Source organism: Aedes aegypti, chromosome 2 (assembly GCF_002204515.2).
Source record: "Aedes aegypti strain LVP_AGWG chromosome 2, AaegL5.0 Primary Assembly, whole genome shotgun sequence".
NCBI classification, from domain to species: Eukaryota; Metazoa; Arthropoda; class Insecta; order Diptera; family Culicidae; genus Aedes; species Aedes aegypti.
The window spans coordinates 291599386-291624956 of NC_035108.1; the positions used below are offsets into that span (position 1 = coordinate 291599386).

General features: G+C 37.7%; 1 protein-coding gene across 5 annotated transcripts in view; it reads left to right on the forward strand.

Annotated features, from left to right (window-relative positions):
- Positions 1–25571, forward strand: part of LOC5569187 (protein Gawky) — a 54586-nt gene that overhangs the window by 4721 nt on the left and 24294 nt on the right. For 2 of the 5 annotated variants that reach the window (XM_021845365.1, XM_021845367.1), the window contains exons 2-3: positions 25150–25388; positions 25453–25530. The exons of 1 other annotated variant lie outside the window; for it this stretch is intronic. The gene's annotated coding sequence lies outside the window, so the exon portion shown is untranslated. The remainder of the gene's footprint in view (positions 1–25149; positions 25389–25452; positions 25531–25571) is intronic. 2 more of the 5 variants (XM_021845366.1, XM_021845368.1) reach the window with 1 other exon arrangement.

The following is a 25571-nucleotide window of genomic DNA, read 5'->3' on the forward strand; positions in this document are numbered from 1 at the left end:
TACATGAAAAGAAAGAAAGAAAGAAAGTTATTATTATTAGAAATAAACAGAATTTAGTGAGTTTTCATTGAATTACATTTGACTACATCGCTGATTATAGTCAACGACATCGGAAACTTTATGTGTTGACTGTTGATCTAGTTTTTCCTCAGTCCCGTTGGTCAGTATTGCGAAAGGTCCTTTTTAACATGTTTATTAGTACTTGGACAAGTTGAATATTTTAAGTTTACTACTTTTGTCATGTTGGTCAATAATGATTTTGATCAGTTTGTTTTATACATCTATTCATATTCAAATCTGGTCTCGTCTGTTTTCATTTAGAATCGTCGTAAATACATTTCTATGTGTTAAAAACTATACTAGAAATAATAAAGAAATAGAAAGTCATTTTTTATTGTCCGGATCCACTTTTCGGTGACAAAATAAAGCTTCATCGCGCCTAAGCCCTATCTATTTATTATAATTTTGCGAGAATGAAGTTGTTGTAGTTTTATGATACCAACATAATAAATGTGGTTTTTTATTATGATTCTAATGAGAGAAGCATAACAAATTAACATTTGTGTCACATTCTACTCGATGGATCCTCAGTCATTCTCCTCATTAGTCAATATTATAAACATTTAAACAAAATCTAACCTATCTGCATCAAAGCGTGGCTACGGCTCCTGTTACCCCGATGCCTGGTAACAGGATAACCGTTGGATCACATCCGTAAGATTGATGCATCTATGCCAGATGGTTGATGACGCGGCATTAAACAAATATTTCCTGATGTGATACCACCACGACTGGACATGTCTTTGGTTCCCATATAAGTGCTAATGGGGTAAGCCCACCCATCGCGGCAAGATTACACGTCCTAGGAGAGGGTACTTCATAGATTGCTTTTTCTATGAAAATTACTTACTGGTATTAAATTAGTTACCGGTATTAATGTGATCCTTCAACATATCGTTCATATAACAGTAAGAATAGAAAAAAAAGAGTTTTTGTACATAACTCATTCATCATCGCAGTACCTAGTAGTTACGTCGTTTGTTTATGTCAACTTGAAAATCGAGCATTCGTAACTGATAGTTCCATTTAAGAGGAAGTTGAAAATTTAAGTTTCATACTGCAAACTGAGAATAGTGAATGGCATGTTTCGTTGAAATTTGTTATATATGTGTAATTGATTCTAGCTTTGCAATTTTCTACATTAAGTTTATCAATGAAAAACGTTCCATAACATCACAGTGGACGACAGAATCAGTTTGAAAGTTATAAAAAAAATCATTTCATTAGCAAATTGTAAAAATGTCCAAAGTAGCCCCTTTTTTGTCTTGAAAGACACGCTTTTTTCGCTATTCAAGCATTTTTGTTATTTCTTGATTGATTTGCCTAATATTTTGCACATTTGTTACGTACATACACAACTTATTTATAGGCAAAACTTATCAACATCTATCCATAATTCTAAGAGTTACAAATTCTCAAAGTTAAAGAATGTGGAAATAATGTCAAAAGAAGCCCCGTTTGACGGTAATTTTGATTTAAATATTAGAAGATTAGTGCTATTAACTACTTTAAAAGAATAGCTCAAAAAAACAGCCTGTTAAACCTATCGTCTTTATGCTAAATGTCCATTCAGCCAAACGTACCTCCCATTAAACTTACTGATGGAAAATTCCAATGTAACTTATATCAACCATTTGTTCTTTTTAAGTCGGCGTTTGAAGGACGCGGTTTTAAGAAGTATTTTAATCATATTCGATCTTCTATCATCATTTTTTATTTGACATATTGATTATTGCCCAAGTATAACATTTTCCGTAATCTTGATCTGGTTACATAAAACATTAACCTTATTAGGTAGGAGAGTTTGGATGGAAATGTGAAACGACAAAAATTTTATTTTTTCAAATGTTCCAAATCGTATTGAAATTTACAAAATAAAATAGTTTGGTGATACTTAGACACAACATTTTGAAAAGATTGAAAATTTGTTAAAACAGGAATATTTATGCAAAAGTAAACTTTTCTGTTTGAAAAATTGTTGGGAATATCTTGAAGTTTTGGAAGTAAAATACAAATTTCCAAATATGGTACTCAACTAGATTTACTACCTGCAGAAGATCATATTGAAAATTCTCAATCTATTGGATATTGATCATAAAACAGTAATATATTAGAATTGAAATAAAACTGATTTCGATTGGATTTTCAAGTCACTTTTAGTCACTTTTTCGAGAATCGAAAGTCACTTTTTAGTCACTTTTTTCTCAAATCTGCAGGTGAATTCCGGCGCACATTTTCTTCGAAGAGAAGAAATTTTCTTCCATAATCCACCAGCAAGAAAATTTTCTTTTCTTCGAAGAAAATACGCGCCGGAATTCGCCTACTGGTCACTAAAATAACTTTTTTCGGTACCAATTTTTGCTACCAGCCCTGTATATAACTTGCCACAAACTTATCATTGAGTATTAAAAAAATATTTCTATGTTTCACGTTTAAACTTATTTGATAAAGCTTGAAGACATTTTTCTCATATAAAAAAATTTGAGAAGTTGAAATGTTTTCACATAAATTAATCTTATTTTTTTCCGGCCCAGATAGCCGGAGCGGTAAACGCGCAGCTCTTCAGCATGACCAAGCTGAGGGTCGTGGGTTCGAATCCCACTGGTCGAGGATCTTTTCGGGTTGGAAATCGACTTCCCAGGGCATAGAGTATCTTCGTACCTGCCACACGATAACAGTTGATAACTGTCGAAGTGCTCATAATAAGAACACTAAGCTGAAAAGCAGGCTCTGTCCCAGTGGGGACGTAACGCTAGAAAGAAGAAGAAGAAGAAGATGTTTTTTTACAAACCATGAGATTCCACAGTTTTTGTTATCTAAAAATAATTGCACTTTTCTGTTCTGTTAAAATAAAACAGTATTTATTTTCAAAACCAATCATTCGCTACAACTTCATCTTCGTAAACATTCCATGAACACAAATCAATCATATCCATGTGTATTCACCCTAACTTTATAAAATTAGCATGGAATATTTGAAATTTTCACATATATTTAGTAGATCTTTGGCTTCTCCCCAATAATTTACGTAATATGTGTATAATCCATTAGAGGAAGGGGTCATAAAAATCGAAAGTCATGTTTAAAGCATTCTTTTTAATATGCCATGTGATGGTTATGCTCACAACGTATACATTCTATTCAAAGTGCATGTGTCGGTCTTACCCGCACTCTAAATTGTCTCACCTAAAAATGATGAAATAACAATTTGATTTAAATCACTATATAATCTTAATATATCATCCAGCGATCGTAAGGATTGATAGATTTTTAACCAATATGTAATTCTACAACAATTTTAGGTTTGTTTAACAAGCGAAAGTACACAAACTTTATCAATAAACTTAGGGTGTCGGTTTTACCCCGAATTACCCCCTCTCCTTGGTTATGCGACCTTGCCGCGATGGAAGGGCATAAGGGTTCGTTCAAATATTACGTAACGCAACAGGGGGAGGGAGGGGGTCTTACATAGTGTTACGGTCCATGCAAAAACTTAAAATTTTCCATACAAAAGCTGTTACGTGGGGGAGGGAGGGGGTCTAAAATTGGAAAATTTTGCGTTACGTAATATTTGAATGAACCCTAATCCATTAGCCCAATAGAAAAAATAAACCATAGAGGAAGAATGTCGCTGGCGTCGCCGTCGGAACATCTTTTGCTGGCGGAGATAGGCGGGGCTATAAATGTCAACGAGAAAACGTATGCAGTTTGACAGTTATGTACCCGACATGTTTCTGAGCGAGAACAATGGGAACAGCAGCGACATTCGTCCTCTATAGTTTTCTATTTTTATTATTAGCCCATATGAGCCTGAGAGAGGAGACAGCTGGCTTAGATTGCGAGCTCCCAAAAGTCAAGGGAACCTGTCATCAACTGTCACTGGAAAACCGCACATTCGAAGGGCAGACCATGAAAAACCGTCAAAATTTGGCCAAACTCAGGCTGGATATGATTGAACATCCAGGTTGTTTTCTTGTGCTCTCGCATATAAAATCATTGATTATTTAAATATTGTCGATTGGACTCAAATTGCTATTGATTTTTTTTGTAATTTTTAGATTTTTTTGATAGCAAATGGAATGTGAAAATGGTTTTGACCCAGTTTGTGCTCTCCGAACCATTGTGCACAACCCAAACATGAGAAGAAGAAATCAAAGAAGCCAAGAAAACAATCTAGTTGTCAGTAAGCTGTCTCCTCTCTCTCAGATGGAAACCAAAGGCGTAACCTGTAGTGGTGGTATCACATTTTGGCATTTTTTGCTTAAAGCCGCGTCATAATTCATATGGCATATACGCAATAATATCTCGGATGTTATCCAACGGACATTCTGCGTCAATGATAGAATTGATGCCCATTTCAAATAATTAATCTATTCGAAGTGGACATTAATACTATTGGTGACGTTCAGTTTGCCTTTTGCTAACCAGAATGATCCGTAGCCACTCTTACTATTAGGTAGCTAGACACATCTTTATCATATATGACGTAGGGAATACTTAGGAACTCTTAGGAAAATGACTAGTAGATTCACTGAGTAGAAATAAGTGGCGACAATCTTATTTTAATATTGTTTTTACATTGCCATAAAAAGAAATACCTCTTTTGTAACAGCGGTATAAATAATCTAATTCCAGCTTCATTTTCGCAAAATTTACAAGTAGAAAGTAGGCGTTGTGAAGCATTGTATTTGCCACCGAAAAGTGAATCTTGTAGGAGACTGTAATAGAAGCCTAAGGTAACTTTACTCTTCAATATTCATTATAAAAATGACTATGGAAAGTAAGACGCTGAGATCGATCATTAGGATACACTTGCTAGTTTCGAAAAATTGTTGAACAGACAAGGAAAGCGACTTTTTTCTGCAAGGATATATGAACGTAATGACCAATAAATACTTTTAACAAGTAAATACATTCGTTCACGAAACGCGACGCGAGACAAGACATAACACTTATAGTTCTTACTATCGTCAAAAAGTTTTAAAAATTACCTTTCTGTCGACCGGTTTCGGGCGCGATGTAGCCCATCTACGGGACAATGTCCGACTGACTGCATTTCGTACGTTGCTCGTACACGTCCGAAGAGAAATGCTACTGGTGCTTCGTGTCTACCAAATCGAATAGGCACGATGTGATGGGGGGATCGTCTTCATTCATCAGCGGTCCTTGATTGTTGCTGATAAACATGGATTCCCATGCGTTTAAGTGTGAAGCTTTCCTAATGCTTTTGATGAGCTTCGCACTTTCCCAAAGGATTTCATGATTTGTATTTACCGCATGAGCTGCTACACTGGATTCGTTTGTTTTACCGCCCGTTACGGCATTTTTATGTTCTCTCAGGCGGTGTTTGACTTTCCGGCGGGTTTGACCAATGTAAACAGCTGGGCAATCCTTACAAGGTATCTGATATATTCCAGATTGTTCGTCCGGTGGAATCTTGTCCTTAAGGTTGCACAGTAAGTCGCGTAGGGTCTTATCGCTTTTGTGTACAACTTGTAGGCCTTGTCGATTTAGTGTGTTTTTAATAGAATTGGTTACTTTCGGAAAGAAAGGCAGACTGACTCTTCTAACTTGTTCGGTATCCGATTGTAGTGTAGTTATGTTTCTTCGGTGTCTTTTGCGTTTGTGTTTTCGGAGAATTTTGTTAACAAATGTTCTGTCATACCCGTTTATCTCGGCTGCCACGTGGATTTGGTTTTCTTCTTTATCGAATTCGTCTTGTTCCATTGGAATGTTGTAGAGCCGGTGTGCCATTGAGTGAAAAGCGGCCTGCTTTTGGTCGCCGAAGTGGTTGGAATCGGAAGTGATATAGCGATCAGTGGACGTAGGTTTGCGATAAATACCAAATTTTATTGTATCATCTTCTTTCCTGCTGATTGTCAGATCGAGGAAAGGCAATTTGCCCTCAACCTCTTTTTCTACCGTGAAGTTAATCGAACTGTGTTGGGAATTTAACATTCTCAGGGTCTGGTCTAAATATCGTTCTTTCACTGGGGCAAAAATGTCGTCTACGTACCGCCACCAGACTCTGGGAAACAATATATCCTTCTGAGCATCAACCTCCAAGTCACTCATGAAGACGTCTGCTAGTAAAGGCGATAGCTTGCTGCCCATGCTCAATCCGAAAGTTTGCCTGTAAACCTTTCCTCTAAATGTGAAAAAGTTTTGCTTCATACACACCTGAGCAACGGAAAGATACGCGTCGATGTGGTTTGGTGGAGCTCGACTGCGTTCCAAATGACGACGGAGACTTAGTAGAGCTTCGGTGACAGGTACGCTTGGGAATAGTGCTGCGACGTCAAACGAAACTAAAATCTCACCTTTTCTTAGCTTGAACTCTTTTAATTTTTCCACTAAGTCAACCGAATTTTTCACGCTTTTTCCATGCTTTACAGGGTATTTTTTCATTTCATTGACTAGCCAAGCTGCCAATTTTTCCGTGGGCGTTCGAATGTTAGCCGAAATTGGACGCATTGCAATGGGATCTTTGTGGATCTTCGGCAAACAGTACAAAGATGCAACCATTGGATTCGGCACATGAAGTTTTCTTTCAAGCTTCTCTTCGCCTATCAGATGGGCCACTTTTTGCCGCGTATGATTCACTTCCTCGATCATTTTATTGAGAGGATCTTTCGGTTTACCGTTCTTAAATTTCACTTCTTCGTACGGCCCAGAACCGATCATTGTATGCACACGCGAATCATAGTCCTCTCGATCCATTATCACCACCGCGTTTCCCTTATCCGCACGGGAGTACACCACATCACGGGATTTTAATTTTCGAATTGTGCACCACGTATCGAAACTAGGACGATTTTTGTTCTCTGTTTTGCTAGCCGTTTGCAATGCGTCCAATTTCGTCTAACATTCGAACGCCCACGGAAAAATTGGCAGCTTGGCTAGTCAATGAAATGAAAAAATACCCTGTAAAGCATGGAAAAAGCGTGAAAAATTCGGTTGACTTAGTGGAAAAATTAAAAGAGTTCAAGCTAAGAAAAGGTGAGATTTTAGTTTCGTTTGACGTCGCAGCACTATTCCCAAGCGTACCTGTCACCGAAGCTCTACTAAGTCTCCGTCGTCATTTGGAACGCAGTCGAGCTCCACCAAACCACATCGACGCGTATCTTTCCGTTGCTCAGTTGTGTATGAAGCAAAACTTTTTCACATTTAGAGGAAAGGTTTACAGGCCAACTTTCGGATTGAGCATGGGCAGCAAGCTATCGCCTTTACTAGCAGACGTCTTCATGAGTGACTTGGAGGTTGATGCTCAGAAGGATATATTGTTTCCCAGAGTCTGGTGGCGGTACGTAGACGACATTTTTGCCCCAGTGAAAGAACGATATTTAGACCAGACCCTGAGAATGTTAAATTCCCAACACAGTTCGATTAACTTCACGGTAGAAAAAGAGGTGAGGGCAAATTGCCTTTCCTCGATCTGACAATCAGCAGGAAAGAAGATGATACAATAAAATTTGGTATTTATCGCAAACCTACGTCCACTGATCGCTATATCACTTCCGATTCCAACCACTTCGGCGACCAAAAGCAGGCCGCTTTTCACTCAATGGCACACCGGCTCTACAACATTCCAATGGAACAAGACGAATTCGATAAAGAAGAAAACCAAATCCACGTGGCAGCCGAGATAAACGGGTATGACAGAACATTTGTTAACAAAATTCTCCGAAAACACAAACGCAAAAGACACCGAAGAAACATAACTACACTACAATCGGATACCGAACAAGTTAGAAGAGTCAGTCTGCCTTTCTTTCCGAAAGTAACCAATTCTATTAAAAACACACTAAATCGACAAGGCCTACAAGTTGTACACAAAAGCGATAAGACCCTACGCGACTTACTGTGCAACCTTAAGGACAAGATTCCACCGGACGAACAATCTGGAATATATCAGATACCTTGTAAGGATTGCCCAGCTGTTTACATTGATCAAACCCGCCGGAAAGTCAAACACCGCCTGAGAGAACATAAAAATGCCGTAACGGGCGGTAAAACAAACGAATCCAGTGTAGCAGCTCATGCGGTAAATACAAATCATGAAATCCTTTGGGAAAGTGCGAAGCTCATCAAAAGCATTAGGAAAGCTTCGAACTTAAACGCATGGGAATCCATGTTTATCAGCAACAATCAAGGACCGCTGATGAATGAAGACGATCCCCCCATCACATCGTGCCTATTCGATTTGGTAGACACGAAGCACCAGTAGCATTTCTCTTCGGACGTGTACGAGCAACGTACGAAATGCAGTCAGTCGGACATTGTCCCGTAGATGGGCTACATCGCGCCCGAAACCGGTCGACAGAAAGGTAATTTTTAAAACTTTTTGACGATAGTAAGAACTATAAGTGTTATGTCTTGTCTCGCGTCGCGTTTCGTGAATGTCGTGTTGTTCTTACGTTAGCACAAATCACACAAATTGATAGTGACATACATTCGATTTTCATAATCTCCTGGTTTAGACATAACGTGCAGTATTAGCCAATGATTCCAAATAGAATGATCTACTTGGGAAGAATAAACTCAGTTATTTTTGTCCTATCACAATGAATTTTTACAGTACTTCAGGCCTGCTCAATTTCTGAAATATATTACAAATAAACAAATACCATAAGAGAACGCTTGTGAATTGATTTCTTGACTGGTTTTCGCTCTTTCATAAGATTCTTTTGAAATAAAACGTGCGATATTCACAAGAAATTTTTGTCGTTATCGCTAGAATTTATGAATATCTTTCTTTTCGAAAAAGCGATTCTATAAATTCATAATGGTTTAAAAGTACAGGTATGTTCCGTTTTTGTCGCGTTCCGATTTCGTCAACAAATTATTTAGTTTTTATCAACACACAAAAAATGTTCTCTTTTAATTTTCAAAATATTTACAATATAAACTAAGCAAGCAACTGAAGCAATTTAAATGCTTTTTAATATCCTCAGATTTGAATTAGGGTTTTGTTCTTCTTCGTCGTAAGCGCTACTATTCGTCGTATCAAACTTTAAATGTTCCACTACGGCGGATATTGAAACTTACCTGCAACATAGATTCATTATCCAAGTGTAATTTTGTGAAAGCTGTTATGGTTTGTACACTTGTACACCAAAAATGCAATAAAACTACTGTATTTCGGTAAATAACTTCAGTTCAATTATCCACTTTGCACTTTTTCACTGAAATCGCATGGACGAACACGATTTGAGAGAAATGCTTAGCGATCGACTGAGCCACACCACTTTCCAACACAAGTTTCTTCCCGCCCCCGTGGGTGACTTACTTTGCCGGGCACTTATTTTCACTATGGAAAACCTTCGTACTTCTTCACTGAAGGATTTCATTCCAATCACACGCCGTAAAACTTCAATAAATCACCAAATTTTACGAAATTTCCTCAACCGCCGCGTTTATTTGAGAATGTAAACAAAGTTTAATCCGTCGTACTGAGAAAAAAAAAAGCTTGTGCGCATCAATGCGTGCGCGACGCTCGATGTAAAAATACGGTTTCTTTGATTGTGTTGTTTTCGCTGTACTGTGAGCAAATGCCATAATTTTACGGTCAAAAGGAATTGTGTTCATATGTTTGGGCTGAATTTTGATAACGAACAATGAATTTTAAAGGAAATTAGTATATTCCATCATGCTGAAGGAATGGAGGAAGATGTCAGTAGATCTATATATTCTAGTAAAACATTTTATTATAGCGTTGATATGTTGTGTTTTAACCATTCAATACACACAGTGAGCCGTAAGTTGTGAGACGAATCTGGAAACTGATTGCGACGGAGTTGAAAACGATACGACGGACTGAGAATACGGTAAGATGCATTTTCTTTGCATTATTTCCAAAAAGAGATCAAGATTTATCAAAATGTTATTGTACAATGCTAAAGCCGTTTTGAGAAAGAATTGTTTGGCATCGGTTTGTGTCAGCATCATTCACTGCAATACTGGGAAAATTGCAGTTCTCACTGATCAATGCTTAATATGATGGATACTAGCACATCACCCTATGTTAATGTTGAGCACCTAGTATTAGCAATAGTATAAAAGAGATTCGCGGAAGTTGACATTTCTGTCAAAGCGCGAGCCAATCGAGCAGCGAGAGCTGTCAAATTGTGAGCCAAACGAACAAGCGTTATGTTTGTTTTGACTTTTCTTGAAGAGTTATGTAATCCGCTTGAAATTATTTCGGTAAAAGTAATTTTGCATGAAGCAAAAAAAAAAAGAAATATATTTCTTTTTAAAATTTTTGTCAATGCGATTTTTAGTTGTTGATTTTTTTGGCTATTTATTAGTTTGGATATGTAGCTCAAAGATCTATAACGAAACAAAATACACTTTTTAGCAATGAGGAAGTCATGTCCGCGTTACAATATTATTCTCGACGCCGGGCAAAATCAGCACTGCTGGTCTGTTGCCAAATCATTCCATTTTACTTCCGCTTATCTCTCTATAAAGGATCAATACCTAGTATACATGGTAGGTGTTAAGGCGAAGTAGGCCGTCATTGAAATTTGTACGCATCGTTGATGATTGTTGCTAAGTCATCTCACGATTTCGAATCAAAGAAAATCAGTTGGTTTTGCACTGACACAGCTTAGCTTAGCTTAGCTTAGCTTAGCTTAGACTGACTACACATATCAATGGTTGCTATTCCGTGATTGACCGAAGTCAGTGAAAATGCACAAAGAATCAACTAGAAGTTCAGCTGGGATTGGCCATAATCTTCTTCAGTGTGCATAATTCAGTGCCTCTATTTATACAAGGTCAATAACGGCGCCGGCCACGTCCTTGCAGTCAGGTGGGATTGAGGGAAGGAATGTTAGTGTGTAACCTTTGCTATTTGGAGACCGTGTTTGCCTCTGCATCTCCACAAAGGTTACTGGGAGGGATGTTTGTCAATGGGGAGGATCGTTGGGTCAAAGGATTCACTTTGATAAGCGATTAGACCATGATAAACAATGATTTGTGAGATATATACATGCTTATACGTAAATATAATTGTTCATATAATTTCTATGTAGAGGAAAATTATGCCGACACTTGAGGTGACGAACCATTCAAAGTTTGTTGGACAAATACCTAAATGTAACATTGCTACAGCTGTCAGTACGAAAGCATGTGTTATTATATTTTACTCATTTGAAAAGAAACAAAAAACTTGATTGGGTGGGACATCATCAGAAGGCCGGCTCCAAAGGCACGTTCCCCACCAGTTGGGAGATTTGTGAATAAAGTGAACCTTTCGCAAGTCTACACTTGTAGTGTCGAACCATTCAAAGTTTTTTTAATTACAAAAATAAAGGTATATAAGGGGTGTTCTGACAAAAAAATGTTAAACATAAATAAATCATGAATCAGAGTTTGTGTCGACACTCACAGTGACGAACCATCCATAGTTTGTTGAAACATCATATTTACATCCCACCATTGTAACGATTAAATGTGCAGTCATACATTTTATAGATTAGAAATAGTAGCATGAAACGAGCTCACCAATTGATCCGTTATCCTTGACTGAGCAGCCACAATCCACTTTCAGCTTCACTCGTTTGCTCGGCTAGCACTCAGAAAAAAAAAATAAAAAAATAGGCGCGTGACCCGAAAAAAAACACGGACGACAGCTCGGGCTTTCTTGACGCACTGCCCAGGAGCAAGCGTCAAGGTCGTCGAAAGATCAAAATGAACGAACCGATCGCGGCACTTTTTAACTTACTCCAACCGAACTCCCCGATCACGCCACTTTTTCACTTACGAGATCGACGCGCGACATGTTTGATCCTGCCCTCGTCGCTCGCTCCGGCAAAAGCAAGCGTCAAGGTCGAAAGATCAAACAGAACTCCCCAGCAAAACGCGCGAAAACGAAACACAAACCCCGGCGTCCCGAGAACAAACTGTCTTGCTTGGGCTTTCCGAAACACTGCCCAGCAAAACGCGCGAGAACGAAATACAAACTCCCGGCGTCCCGCAAACGCGCGAAACTAAAAACAAAAACAAACTCCTGGCGTCCTGAAAACAAACTGTCTTGCTTTGGCTCTTCCAAGCACTGCCCAGCAAAACGTGCGAGAACGAAACACAAACTCCCGGCGTCCCGAAAACAAACTGTCTTGCTTGGGCTTTCCGAAACACTGCCCAGCAAAACACGCGAAAACGAAATACAAACTCCCGGCGTCCCGCAAACGCGCGAAACTAAAAACAAAAACAAACTCCTGGCGTCCTGAAAACAAACTGTCTTGCTTGGGCTCTCCGAAGCACTGCCCAGCAAAACGCGCGAAAACGAAACACAAACTCCCGGCGTCCCGAAAACAAACTGTCTTGCTTGGGCTTTCCGAAACACTGCCCAGCAAAACACGCGAAAACGAAATACAAACTCCCGGCGTCCCGCAAACGCGCGAAACTAAAAACAAAAACAAACTCCTGGCGTCCTGAAAACAAACTGTCTTGCTTTGGCTCTTCCAAGCACTGCCCAGCAAAACGTGCGAGAACGAAACACAAACTCCCGGCGTCCCGAAAACAAACTGTCTTGCTTGGGCTTTCCGAAACACTGCCCAGCAAAACACGCGAAAACGAAATACAAACTCCCGGCGTCCCGCAAACGCGCGAAACTAAAAACAAAAACAAACTCCTGGCGTCCTGAAAACAAACTGTCTTGCTTGGGCTCTCCGAAGCACTGCCCAGCAAAACGCGCGAAAACGAAACACAAACTCCCGGCGTCCCGAAAACAAACTGTCTTGCTTGGGCTTTCCGAAACACTGCCCAGCAAAACACGCGAAAACGAAATACAAACTCCCGGCGTCCCGCAAACGCGCGAAACTAAAAACAAAAACAAACTCCTGGCGTCCTGAAAACAAACTGTCTTGCTTTGGCTCTTCCAAGCACTGCCCAGCAAAACGTGCGAGAACGAAACACAAACTCCCGGCGTCCCGAAAACAAACTGTCTTGCTTGGGCTTTCCGAAACACTGCCCAGCAAAACGCGCGAGAACGAAATACAAACTCCCGGCGTCCCGCAAACGCGCGAAACTAAAAACAAAAACAAACTCCTGGCGTCCTGAAAACAAACTGTCTTGCTTGGGCTCTCCGAAGCACTGCCCAGCAAAACGCGCGAAAACGAAACACAAACCCCGGCGTCCCGAGAACAAACTGTCTTGCTTGGGCTTTCCGAAACACTCTCAGTTGGTTTTGCACTGACACAGCTGAAAAAGTATCAGCATACTTTATGCATGTTAGCGCGTACAGTGATACTTTTTCAAGTCAATATAAACTATCAAGACTGAGTTTTCTCACTTTGAAATGCAAGCTGAAAAATCATCATTGATGCCAAAACGAATGACGGGCTACTTATCCTTAAGTCGTATACGATACAATAAGGTTTCACTTATCCACTAACCAATTGGAGTTTTCAAACTTAGTATAGTCTGTTGGACAAGATTGACCCATCCTGCAATAATCAATAGTTACTCTGGCCACTCCTAGCAACAACTGGAATTACGGATTAGTTGAATACGTACTGAAGAGAGTGGAAGAGACCTCTTATTTTTCTCATACAGTAATGGACAAAACATTTGCAACTTTTTCGATTTTCCATACAAAATGACCAACTTTGGTAAGCTAGATCTCAGTTATTTTTAAACCGATTCAAATGAAATTTTTACAGAACATCAGATATAACTTGAATTTTAACATATATTTTTGAATATGTTTTCCAATCACGAGTTTATAAGTAATAACGGTTTAACTAAAGTGTAATTTTTGACAAAAAATTCAAAACTATTTATCGCAAAATCTGATAGCCTTACAAAAAAATTGTATTCAGCAAAGTTGTTCATCTCGTTGAAATCTACAACTACCATGAAGCTATTCCTTGAATATGTTTAGTTATGTCATTTATAAAAATCGTCAAAAAATTCACTTTAGTCAAACCGTTACTGCGTTTAAACTTGTTAGTGGAAAAATCATTCAAAAATATATGTTGATATTCAAGTTATATCTGATGTTCCGCCAACATTTCATTCCAATCGGTCCATAAATAGCTGATATATAGCTTACCAAAGTTGGTCATTTTGTATGGAAAATCGAAAAAGTTGCAAATGTTTTGTCCAATACTGTATAACATGGCGTCAAAGATTTTTCTATGTAAATCTGATAGACATAAGGTCTGCCCATTAATTACGCAAGTCAATTTTGGCGATTTTTCGATCCCCTCCCTCTGTGGTATGATATTTTGTTTGAAAATAAAAAAATAATGTGTATGGCACCTAAGATATCTCAAAACCCCCTCCCCTTAATAATATGTTAATAATATGGAACATTGAGTGACCATTTGGCGTTATGACCATAATTGATCATTTGAATTATCATGAGAAATTACTTCTTGTCATATTGTCTATAAAATAAGAATAGAAGACTATATTGCGCAAAACTCAGAAAGATATTTTTACATTTTTTTAGATTTGGTGTTAAGAAGATTGTATCATTTTATTATGCAGAATAGTGGTATTTTGCCGAATGTATACATAATATAGTCAGTTTGTTCGGAGACATATAACATGATACTACAAACGTCTTTATCGCTATTCTGGGTAGCCTCATGAGACTGTGATGCACCCTTCTTAAAAATATGATGAAAAGCTGGATACAACACTGTAAGGTAAAAAGGTGTAATACGCCCCCCTTAAGAAAAAAATTGCTCTATCGCAGTAGCAAATGCCTCATTTCTAAAGTTTTCTTTATGTCAAAGTGTTGCTTATTTAGTTGGCCATGCTCTGCATGCAACTTTATCTTTCCTAGTTGCTTCAAAAAAGTGTACAAGATGTTTTTTTGTATACCGTCCCAATGTTTACATTTCAAAACAAACCCGGGCAATATGCCCCTCCCATAGAAAAAAGGTCCACAGCGTTGTATAAATGTTTCCAAGGAGAATTCCACCACCTGCTAAGCTTTAAAAGGGTCTATTAGCGTATTCCGGTAAAAGTTTTTGTAATAAGTACAAAAGTAAAGAATGGGCTTCATCCACCCTGAGGCTTGCTTATCAGAAGCAAAATTTTACACCAAAAACCTGATTTTCGATATTTTTAGAATTTCTATTGATTGTTTATACTTCTCAAAGAACATATATGCGCAACATCATTTTTTCGCGAATAGTTAAGATATGTAATCATAGTTAGGTGTAAAAGAAGCCTCAATCCCGTGAAAATGCAGAGGGGCGTATTGCCCCGTTGGGGCGTATTACACCGAGTTACCCTATATTGTATTAAAATTTGACATCTTACATGTACTGTTGAGGCCATCAGCAAGCTGCCGGGGTGTTTTCATTACACCGCGTCGGCAGACGAACATGCCTCATGCTGATGCCCCCAACCGCACATATTGATCCGCTCTTAACATACTGTACTTACCTTTTCTCTATTTATCATCACTGAACCAAGTATTCATGTCAGATTTGTCTGAAAACACATATAGTTTTTTTTCATGTAGCTTTTCACATAACGTTCATCAATTTGCAATACGAACTGTTGCTTTTTAATTTTAATTACATTCATCGGATAAAACATATACATTTGATTATAAATACGTATGTGAAGTATTGGATTTTGTTAATGAATTCCATGCAAAATTCAGATGTAAAGTATTCCTCTTGTTTGTGATTCTTATATGATCGTTTAATAGATTTTAAAAACAAAATTTTAGATTTTAGGGTTTGTTCTGCTAAATAAATGACAAATATGATTTTGCTTAAATTTATTTATTCAATATATTACAGTTAACTCTCCCTTCTCCTTCTTCTGTCGGGTGTGAGATCACTGCGTCCATTTTTTAGAACTATTGTGATATACCATTTTGCTTTTATAAAGACCCTTAGTGGCGAGAACGCCACCGGAATACTTTGCGCGTCCTAAGTCCTAAGTTGCCGCATTGTGAATTCCCCAATATGGTACGATCAGCCTGATAAAGCCGACCACTTCCCTGGGGGATGCGTTTTGGACTGATTCGTATTGGAAACTGTTTTCCAATTGGATATAATTTGACTGGACTGGACCAGCTGTCCAGTAGTGTGGGACAAAAAATAGATTCTCGCTCCAGTCCACTTTTTGGATTGCATTTAGGTCCCATAACAACCGTGCAAAATTTCAGCTCGATCGGAGAAACTATATTTTAGCGCCAGCCGTTCAAAGTTTGTATGGGATTTACTATGGGAAAACTTACTTTTGCAAAGAAAAATCGCCAGAGGTTGCTCATTGACCTCTATAAAAATTCTGAACACAGACCTCGATGGGTATTTTTACTATGAAGAATATTGCCGAAGACCGCAAAACAATCCGACACTTGTGATAAAAGTTATTCATTGAAAACCTATTGGCAAGGCGACGTTGATTAACACGTAAAGGAATAACAATAATAACAAAATCGGGCAAAATTTCCGAATAGTCTATGCTTAATAACTTTTTTCACAAGCATCGGATTGCTTTGCGGTCTTCGGCAATGTTGTTCATCGTAGAAATACCTATCGAGATCTGTGTTCAGAATTTTTATAGAGGTCAATGGGCGACCTCTGGCGATTTTTCTTTGCAAAAGTAAGTTTTCCCATAGTAAATCCCATACAAACTTTGAACGGCTGGCGCTAAAATATAGTTTCTCCGATCGAGCTGAAATTTTGCACGGTTGTTATGGGACCTAAATGCAATCCAAAAAGTGGACTGGAGCGAGAATCTAAATTTTTCATATAACCGTGTCCCAGGCTACTGTCCAGTTCAATATTTCGTGAGCAGTTTGATACGCCAAAGAATGGCACAGGACCAATGAATGTATTGGCCGATCCATTCCTGGCTAGCTCATCGGCAATATAATTACCCTCTAGACCCGTATGTCCTGGGATCCAATATAGTTTAACTCGATTGCGGATGGCTAGGGTTTTTAGAGCAAGAACACATTCCCACACTAATTTTGAGTTAAAAGTGTAAGCTTTCATAGCATGAAGAGCTGCTTGGCTGTCGGAGAAAATACAGATTGTGGCATTTGTGTAATTCCTTTTTACGCTGAGCTGCGCACATTCAATGATAGAATACATTTCAGCCTGAAAAACTGTAGGCCACTGTCCGAGAGGGACAGAGATTTTAGTTCTTGGTCCTTGCACTCCAGATCCAGAACGATTGTTCATTCTCGATCCATCAGTGTAGAATTTGATTGAGCCTGGAGGAATACTCGGTTGCCACTCTTGGCGAGAAGGAATGAACACTAGACACTTTTTTCGAAAATGCGAAATGTTATAAGTTAATCATTGTAAAGAGCTCGGTTTGATAAGAAAAAAATCAGGTAAAAATTTAAAGTCCGTACATGGACGCTAAGTGGTCCCCCAACGGCCCTGAAGGTATTAGGACAGGCCTGCCCAACGTACGGCCCGCGGGCCGCATCCGGCCCACGGCCTCATTCTGTGCGGCCCGCGAAGAGTTTGAAGACCCTCCTCATAACTGATCCTCCAACGTAATGTGAGATCATACTAAGGGCTATTTTCAACTAAAGTCAATTTCAAGCTAAAAATTCAGTTAGGTGATTTCTTATATTCTTTTATTCTATTAATTTATTCCATAATAACACCCGAATCATTTAAAATTTTATTTAAAATAATTAGAAAAGCATCTTATCAACTTTGAGCTAAACTGGTCGAACAGGCAGTCATGGGTAGGATAATGACAAATATTAAGTAGATTCATTTCTTACTAAATCTTTGGCATGATTCTAACAGAATTCTAGACATTATTTTAATGAAAAATCGTCTGGATTCTCATGGAGAGAGTTCTCAAAGAATCTTAGTAGAATTCCATAGGTTATCAAGGATTACCAGATCAAATTCGGTGTTTAGTGCATAGTTTAAACATCTCGTAAACAGGGGTTTTGCATAACAGTAGGTGAATTTCTGACAGAATCCTGAGTAAGACTCTAATAAATTTCTGGAAAATATTCTCAAGAGTCCAGAATTGTGAACATTTCAATGCGTTATTTTATTTTATAACACTGGTAGGTTGGGCGGGCCTGTATTAGGAGTAGATGACCCCGTGCGCAAAATTGAGCTCGCTGCTCTAGTGCTCGCAGCATGAGTACGAAATGCCACCAGTAACAAATTGCTGTGCGCGCATTGATAATCAGCACAGCATAGAAGTTCGTTTTCTTTGGGATGATTAAAATATTACGTAACGCAAAATTTGGCAATTTTAGACCCCTTCCTCTCCCACATAACAACTTTAGTATGGAAAAATTACAATTTTTGTGTGGACTGTAACACTACGGAAAACCCCCTCCCTTCCCGGTTGTGTTACGTAATATTTGAACGATCCCTTTGAAGTGAAGAATTTTATGTCAGCGTGCAGTGTTATGAAGATATCCACAGTAAAAAATATGATTTTACTTAAAATTATATGCTGATTATCAATTTGTTGCTAGCGGCTTTTCGTACTCATGTTGCGTACACTAGAGCAGCGAGCGCAATTTGGCGCACGGGGGTCATCTACACCCAATACCTTTAGGGTCGTTGGGGGATCACTTAGCGTCCACGTACGGACTTCAAATTTTTACCTGATTTTTTTCTTACTAAAACGACCACTTTACAATGACGAACTTTTAGCATTTCGCATTTTCGAAAAATAAGGGACGGCCAATTGTGCGTTTTGGCTAAAGGCTGCCATAGATTTCTCTTGGGGCAGCCTGTTAGTTGAATTTTCGTTCGACTGAGTGGTTTTGCCCTTTATTTTTCTCAGCTGTATTTCGACAAAACGATAGTTGAGGATAAAGTTGGATTTTGTTAGGTTCTTCATAGACGGCCCATCAACCGTAAATATCCACTCGACATGGACACCGTTTGTTTTTTTTTTATTTCTTTATTAGTATCATTCTAAACATTACATTCATTTCTTATATCTAGGTGTTGTTAACAACATATTACATTTCATTTGCCGTAGCAATTCAGATTTTTTACAGGTGAGTTGATTTCACCTGCTTGTAGGAGAAAAAAAATACACGTTTTCAATTTACTTAACCTATCTTAACCTAAATACATAACGCATTAATCGTGGCAATAGAAGATTGTAACGATTTTTGCCTGAAATTATTAATTATTTTATTTGACATTTCGTCCTCTTGATGCTACAACTAGATAACTCGAAATTTGAAATTTTTGACTTCAATATGTCAAAATATTATTCTCAATTAGATCTGAAAAATATCTACAGCTCATAAGCGTGTGATTCAATATACATAACTTGAAGTTTATTTTCCAATCATATTCTCTGCGAATAACCATCACCTTGTTAAACGGTCATATTTACAAAGTTGCACATCTCAAAATTTTGATTTTCGAGTTATCTAGTTGTAGCATTAAGGGGACGATTTGTTCCAATGTTTCAACATTTGGATATTCTATGCAACTACTTTACCAGAGAGGAAGCTTCAGAATCATTTCCAAAATTTTATTTTGAATTTTCTGCAGAGCTTCCTTCCTGCTATTACAACAGCTAGTCCATATTGGTACAGCATACAACATGGCAGGCCTGAAAATTTGTTTGAATATCAAAAGCTTGTTCTTAAGACAAAGTTTTGATTTTCTATTAATAAGGGGAAAGAGACATTTTACATATTTATTAGATTTGGCTTGAATGCCCTCAATGTGATTTTTGAAAGTTAAATTCTTATCTAGCATGAGCCCTAGATACTTAACTTCATCTGACTAATTTATTGGAACCCCTCTCATCGTGACAACATGTCTACTTGAAGGTTTCAAATAAAGAGCTTTTGGTTTATGTGGGAATATGATTAGTTGAGTTTTGGAAGCATTAACTTCCTTTTCCCGATCAGTCTAGATAGCCGCGTAGTGTCAGTAGCGGTTGTTTCAATTGGCTAAGAATTAACACTACGGACTGCCTAATCCGGTGGTAAAAATCCACCTAACAGGTGACCCCTAATTCATGCGGTTTTAAGCTTACCGTGCCTAAGAATGAATGGTTAGGGGGGTCCAAATAAATTCTAACCGCAAACGGAGCCTGTGGAGTACCAGGGTGCCCTCTACAGTATTGTGCACTTCCTGTGCTACCCGGAACAACCTTGTGTTTCTCCGAGATAATCGGCTGCCCTTCTTCAGTCTCAAGTCTAAGGCTAAATAAGGGTGGGATTATTAATACGTTGTAATTTAGTTTAAATTTTCACCTTTATGGTTCCGCATTATTCGTTTTACACAGTGCTTTTCGCCTTTGGCGATGTTTAAGAGATACCGATCTGATTTTTTTCGCTGCTGGTCTTTTTCGTGCTGAGATTGCGAAAAGCTTATTCCTGCCTAGTTTGGGTAGTGGCTACGGTTAGGATAGCTTAGTTAAACCAATCTACAGCATAAAATATCAGCAACGATCAAGCTTTGTATCATGCAAATGATACAGCTCAAGTGGCGCTAGTTCAAAAACTTTACTTTTGTGAACTTTTATCTAGGTAACCTTGTGGACCCAGTTTTTGCTACTTTCAGAAACATAAAATGGCAAATTCGCGTGCCATGCTTCGTGCTTGAGTGCTGGTAAATAGCGCTGATGTTGCTACACTCATTTCTGAGGTAACAACCAGAGATGTATGTGCTGTCACAATTGATATTTTTCTTGGTGACCTCAATAGGAAATACGTCTTTCGTTTTGTGGTGTATTAACCACATGATGAACCATCCCCAATGGATGATTTTAAACGAGTTGTCGTTCACTGCCTATGAAAAGGCCTTCTGCTGATTGTGAGCAGTGATGCTGATACTCATCGCATCATCTGGAGCAGCTCAGATATCAATTTGAGAAGCTGCAGTCTGATGGAATGCTTAAGTAGTTCAAATCTTGGATTACTTCATGTAGGAAATCGCCGAACCTTCATGGTATCGGCTAGAGAAGAAGTATAAGGCATAATGCTCTGCTCGAACAGAATTAGTCACAAGTTGACGAATTGGCATGTATCAGTTGATGAATCATTATCTGATCATCGCTACATCTCTCTGAACATATGAATGTAAATTCGCAGACTTTGCATTTGTTATACTCCACAAATTCCATGAATCCTCTCCGTCCATTGGAACTCCTAGTGATTTGGATGTTTCCACTTCCGGTGAATTGAGACACAACTGTCCTTGCTTCGAGTGATGTCACAATTGCTTGTCACGTTGCTTATTGGAAATGTTCCTCACAACTCCCTTCGCGAGACGAGTGGACGTCTGGATATTTGTAAGGGAATATGCCAGATTGTCAGGCTGCTTTTAAAGCTCTTGCTTCGGCCAACTCAGGGCTTGTTAGCGCACGTCGAACTCAATTTGAGGAGCTGAATTCAGTGAAATATGTAAACCTTGAAGCGGACTTTGGGGCAAGTGTGCCACCCCTGCTTTTTTATAAAAACTACAACATATATTTTCTTTTTGAGCTCAACAATATGTTCCCTTATAGTTCACAATACAATGATCAAAATATGATGAAAATTGCCCTATTTTTCGACTAATGCAAAGACAACCAAATTTGAGTGGATTTTTATAAGATTTTTTTGTTTCTAAATAGCATGGTGAAAGGTAAATTATTAGGGTAATTTGCCTATTATTGCGGTATTCCCTATTATTGCGGTATAAGAATTAAACCCTCATTATCAATCGAAAACTCTATTTTCTATGGATATTGTTGGTGATGATGAAAACTTATAGTATTCCCAAGCTGTACCAGATGAATGCTTTAAAAATTAAACGATTTTGATCGTTGGAAGAACAGTTTTAAATGATGCATCAAGAAAAGCCTATATTTTTAACCAGTCTCTCTATCTACGGGCGGGTTTACATAAGCTTAGTTTTTTAAGTTTAGAACCAAACCAATTATATGTAGCGGGTATATCAGTTCAATATGGATGTAGTTACGTGATAGCTATTGAATTTTGAATAAAAGTTCTATATTTTTGAGAAAAAACATATACCGCAATAATAGGACAATGAAAATAGCGTTTTGCGTATTATTGCGGTATCTGCAAATCTCATTCAAAAATACGAAATTTCAATAGTCATTTTAAATGTAATTGCTAAAAACATTAATTGTATTATTAGGATACTAATTAGGGACATAATTTTGAGTTATTCATACATTTATTTAGTCAAACAAAAGATTAATGTTTATCTTTACCCTGTAGTTCCTCTTATTTACAAATATTTTGCAAATAAGCACAATCTTTTACCAAAAAATCACGTAAACTGACTGAAAATCGGAACACATTCAAAAAACACGTTGAAAAACTGGGATATAAGATGATCGCAAGGAAGCAATCCTTTAAAATTGTGCTGCTAGTGGAAAATATTTTTAAAAGCATCAAATTTGTAGGTTATACTTAAGTCAACAAATTCATTTCTTATATAGCGACTAGTGGTCTCAGATGGAAGAACCTTTTCTATTCACTTTAACATTGTCCACCTACGACGAAAGTGGAGACGAAACCGGCAGAAAATCATTCGATTCTGTTGATTTGTTTTCAAATCGTGATATAAAGTAATAAATTAGTTTTCCTCATAGATATGTCCAAAGTCACACAAACTGACAGTACCGTGCAGTGTCATTAACATGGAGGAAGCATAATTTCAATGCTCGAACATTGTGTGGTATTGAATGTATATTGAATGTAATAAAATCTATAAATTTTGGTATACCGCAATAATAGGACGGCACTACCGCAATATAAGACAAAATACCGCAATAATAGGACAGAGGAAGAGCTTCAGATTTATATCCAGAAAATGTATGTATAATTCCAAACAATACTGTTTTACTTCACTATACTCCAGATAAAGGATAGTTTTAACACTTAACATTGCAAAATACTATAATATTTAGATTTTAGACACTGCAATACGATTTTAATTTCAACCACCTTGCTTAAGTCCTCCATAATAGGACGGATACCCTAACAGATTTTTCTAACGTACTGTACATCGTGAAACTATTCAAATATGTAAGTTATTGTGGCATTTGAACGAAAAAAGTATTAAGTTTTACAGACGAAATCCAGTTTGGTTGAAATGTATACTTATTGGGGTAAGTGTGCCACCTATTTGGTTAACAAAAATTGTTGGAGTGAAAATTATAAAAATTTAAACATCATCAACAAAATCATAATAATAAACCAAAATGAAGCACCAGTAGTAGTTTCTGAGGCCTGAGTGAAAGAAGAAAAGCTAAAACTCACTACTCAGCGAATACTTCATGGATTTCAATAATTTTTTGTCAGTATACTCGTACATATCTAGTTTCTAAAAGTTGCCAAAGGATCTCGTGAATGTTCCTATGACCAGAGTTATTCCAGTGGGTCACTGGATCAGGTCGGGTGAAAAGGATGCTGTTCTTTTGTGCCTCTGAAGGTAGGCGAATTTCAAGTCACAGTTTCTGGAGTTCTGGAATCAGCTATAATGTGAGTAGATGAAAAAACCGAATTTAGTACTATACCATTTAATTCCACTAGAGTTTGTATTCTTTGACAGATACGCGTATTTCGACCTCAACTGTAAGGTCGTCTTCAGTGTCGTGTACTAGACACGACACTGAAGACGGCCTTACAGTTGAGGTCGAAATACGCGTATCTGTCAAAGGATACAAACTTTAGTGGAATTAAATGGTATAGTACTAAATTCGGTTTTTTCATCTACTTATAGGTGTTCTACTAAACAGCTCGAAGATTTATTATCAGCTATAATGTGGTTAATATATCAAAACGATTGAAGTGGATAACCATGTTTCCAGCACATGATTGCTCCTACAAATATACATTTTCGGGTTCCGGAACGCCTCAAATGTACGATAAAGTGATCAATTAGTATCTAAACATCTGTGCTAAGCTTATGGAAACGCGTTTTAGTGAACTATTATGATTGATATTTACTTTTCGAGAATTGAAACTGTTTATTATCCAACAAATCTGTAGTCGGTTCTTCATGGTATGAAATCCGACTGACCACCTCCGGTACATTCTAAATAGTACAGAACTCTTCATTTATAATGTTGAATCCGAGTTTTTCTGGCCACTTTTTGAAACAAGATATTAGATACTTTGATAGTTGAAAATACTTAAGCGAAGATTTTTTTTCATTATAAATGTTAACTTTAGTATCAATCCATTATTTCAACGATTGTAGTCGACTATACTTGGGCAACAGCTTTGTACATTAGGTGGTAAAAGTTAGTAACTTAATTTTTTTTTTTATCTTTATTAACGAGATTTTTAGCCCTGGGCTAGTTCATCTCGGGACCAACGGCTTTACTTCCCTTCCGAAGGAAGTCGTCACTGAAAATTTTTTATGACTATCTCGGGATGGGATTCGATCCCAGGTCCTCGGCGCGAGAGGCGTGTGTTCTAACCACTACACCAGGTTCGTCCCCAACTTAATGTTGTCCATACAAAATGCCCAAGTTCGGGAATCTGTATCTCAGCTTCCGGTGGTTCAAATTGTTTGAAATTTGGATGACGAACTACAAACAACATGAAGTTTTGTCTGTAATGAATTCAGTCATTTTCCAAAAAGTTTCAGAGGATTGTTCAACGACAAAAGTAAGTAACCAAGAGATTTTTTAATTCAATTTAAAAAACGGTAGGTTGTGGATGGTTGTTTTTTTTTTCGGCAAAGTTATGCAAATTCTCAGAGCAAAATAAAGACTTATAACTTACCGGTTTTGAATTAAATTGTTTTTTTTTGTCTTTGAATAACCCTCCAAAACTTTTTGTAAAATGACCGGATTGTAATGTTTTCACTATAATTAAAATTTCAAGTTATTTGTAGTTCGTCATTCAAATTTAAGCCAATTCAGATCACCAGAAGCTGAGAAACAGATCCGCAAACTTGGGCATTTTGTATTGAAGAACAGCATGTTATTAGTAACTTTTATCACAGAGCGTATGTACGTAGTCTACATGGTTTGATAAAGAAAAATAGTGTAGCTTGCAATAAATCTGCTTTGTTTGTACAGTTTTCTTTCGTCATCCACAGTTCTAGGATACAGAATAGGATAATCAAATATCTAATAGCACGTTTCATTGTGTGTTTCATTATTTCGCAGACAATTAAAACACTTGTGCAAAGAGGTGCCGCAGTGAGTGTATGCCATACTTGGGGAACTAATCCCAAGATTTCGAAGGAGATATCATAAATACCTACTAAGAACACAGGGATTCCCTTGGAAAATCGTTCTCGACAAACACTGCACAGGAAAGTGTGACAACTGTGATAAATTCAACTAAGCAGCATCCTTATGTTCTTGCCCTAGGAGATCTGAACTCCGTCCAAGTGAGGAAAAAGGTAAAATACTTCTAATTTTTTATAGATGCATTATAAAGTTTCAATGGCTCTTTTTTGGTTTTAGGACATCTAGGTGCTTCATGTTATTGGACCGGTAGGGTAAAAACTTGTGGCGTTGACTAATGCTTTCTAAGTTCTAATTGTATGTAATATTAGTAGGGTTGTAGAAAAGTGCGTATTGTA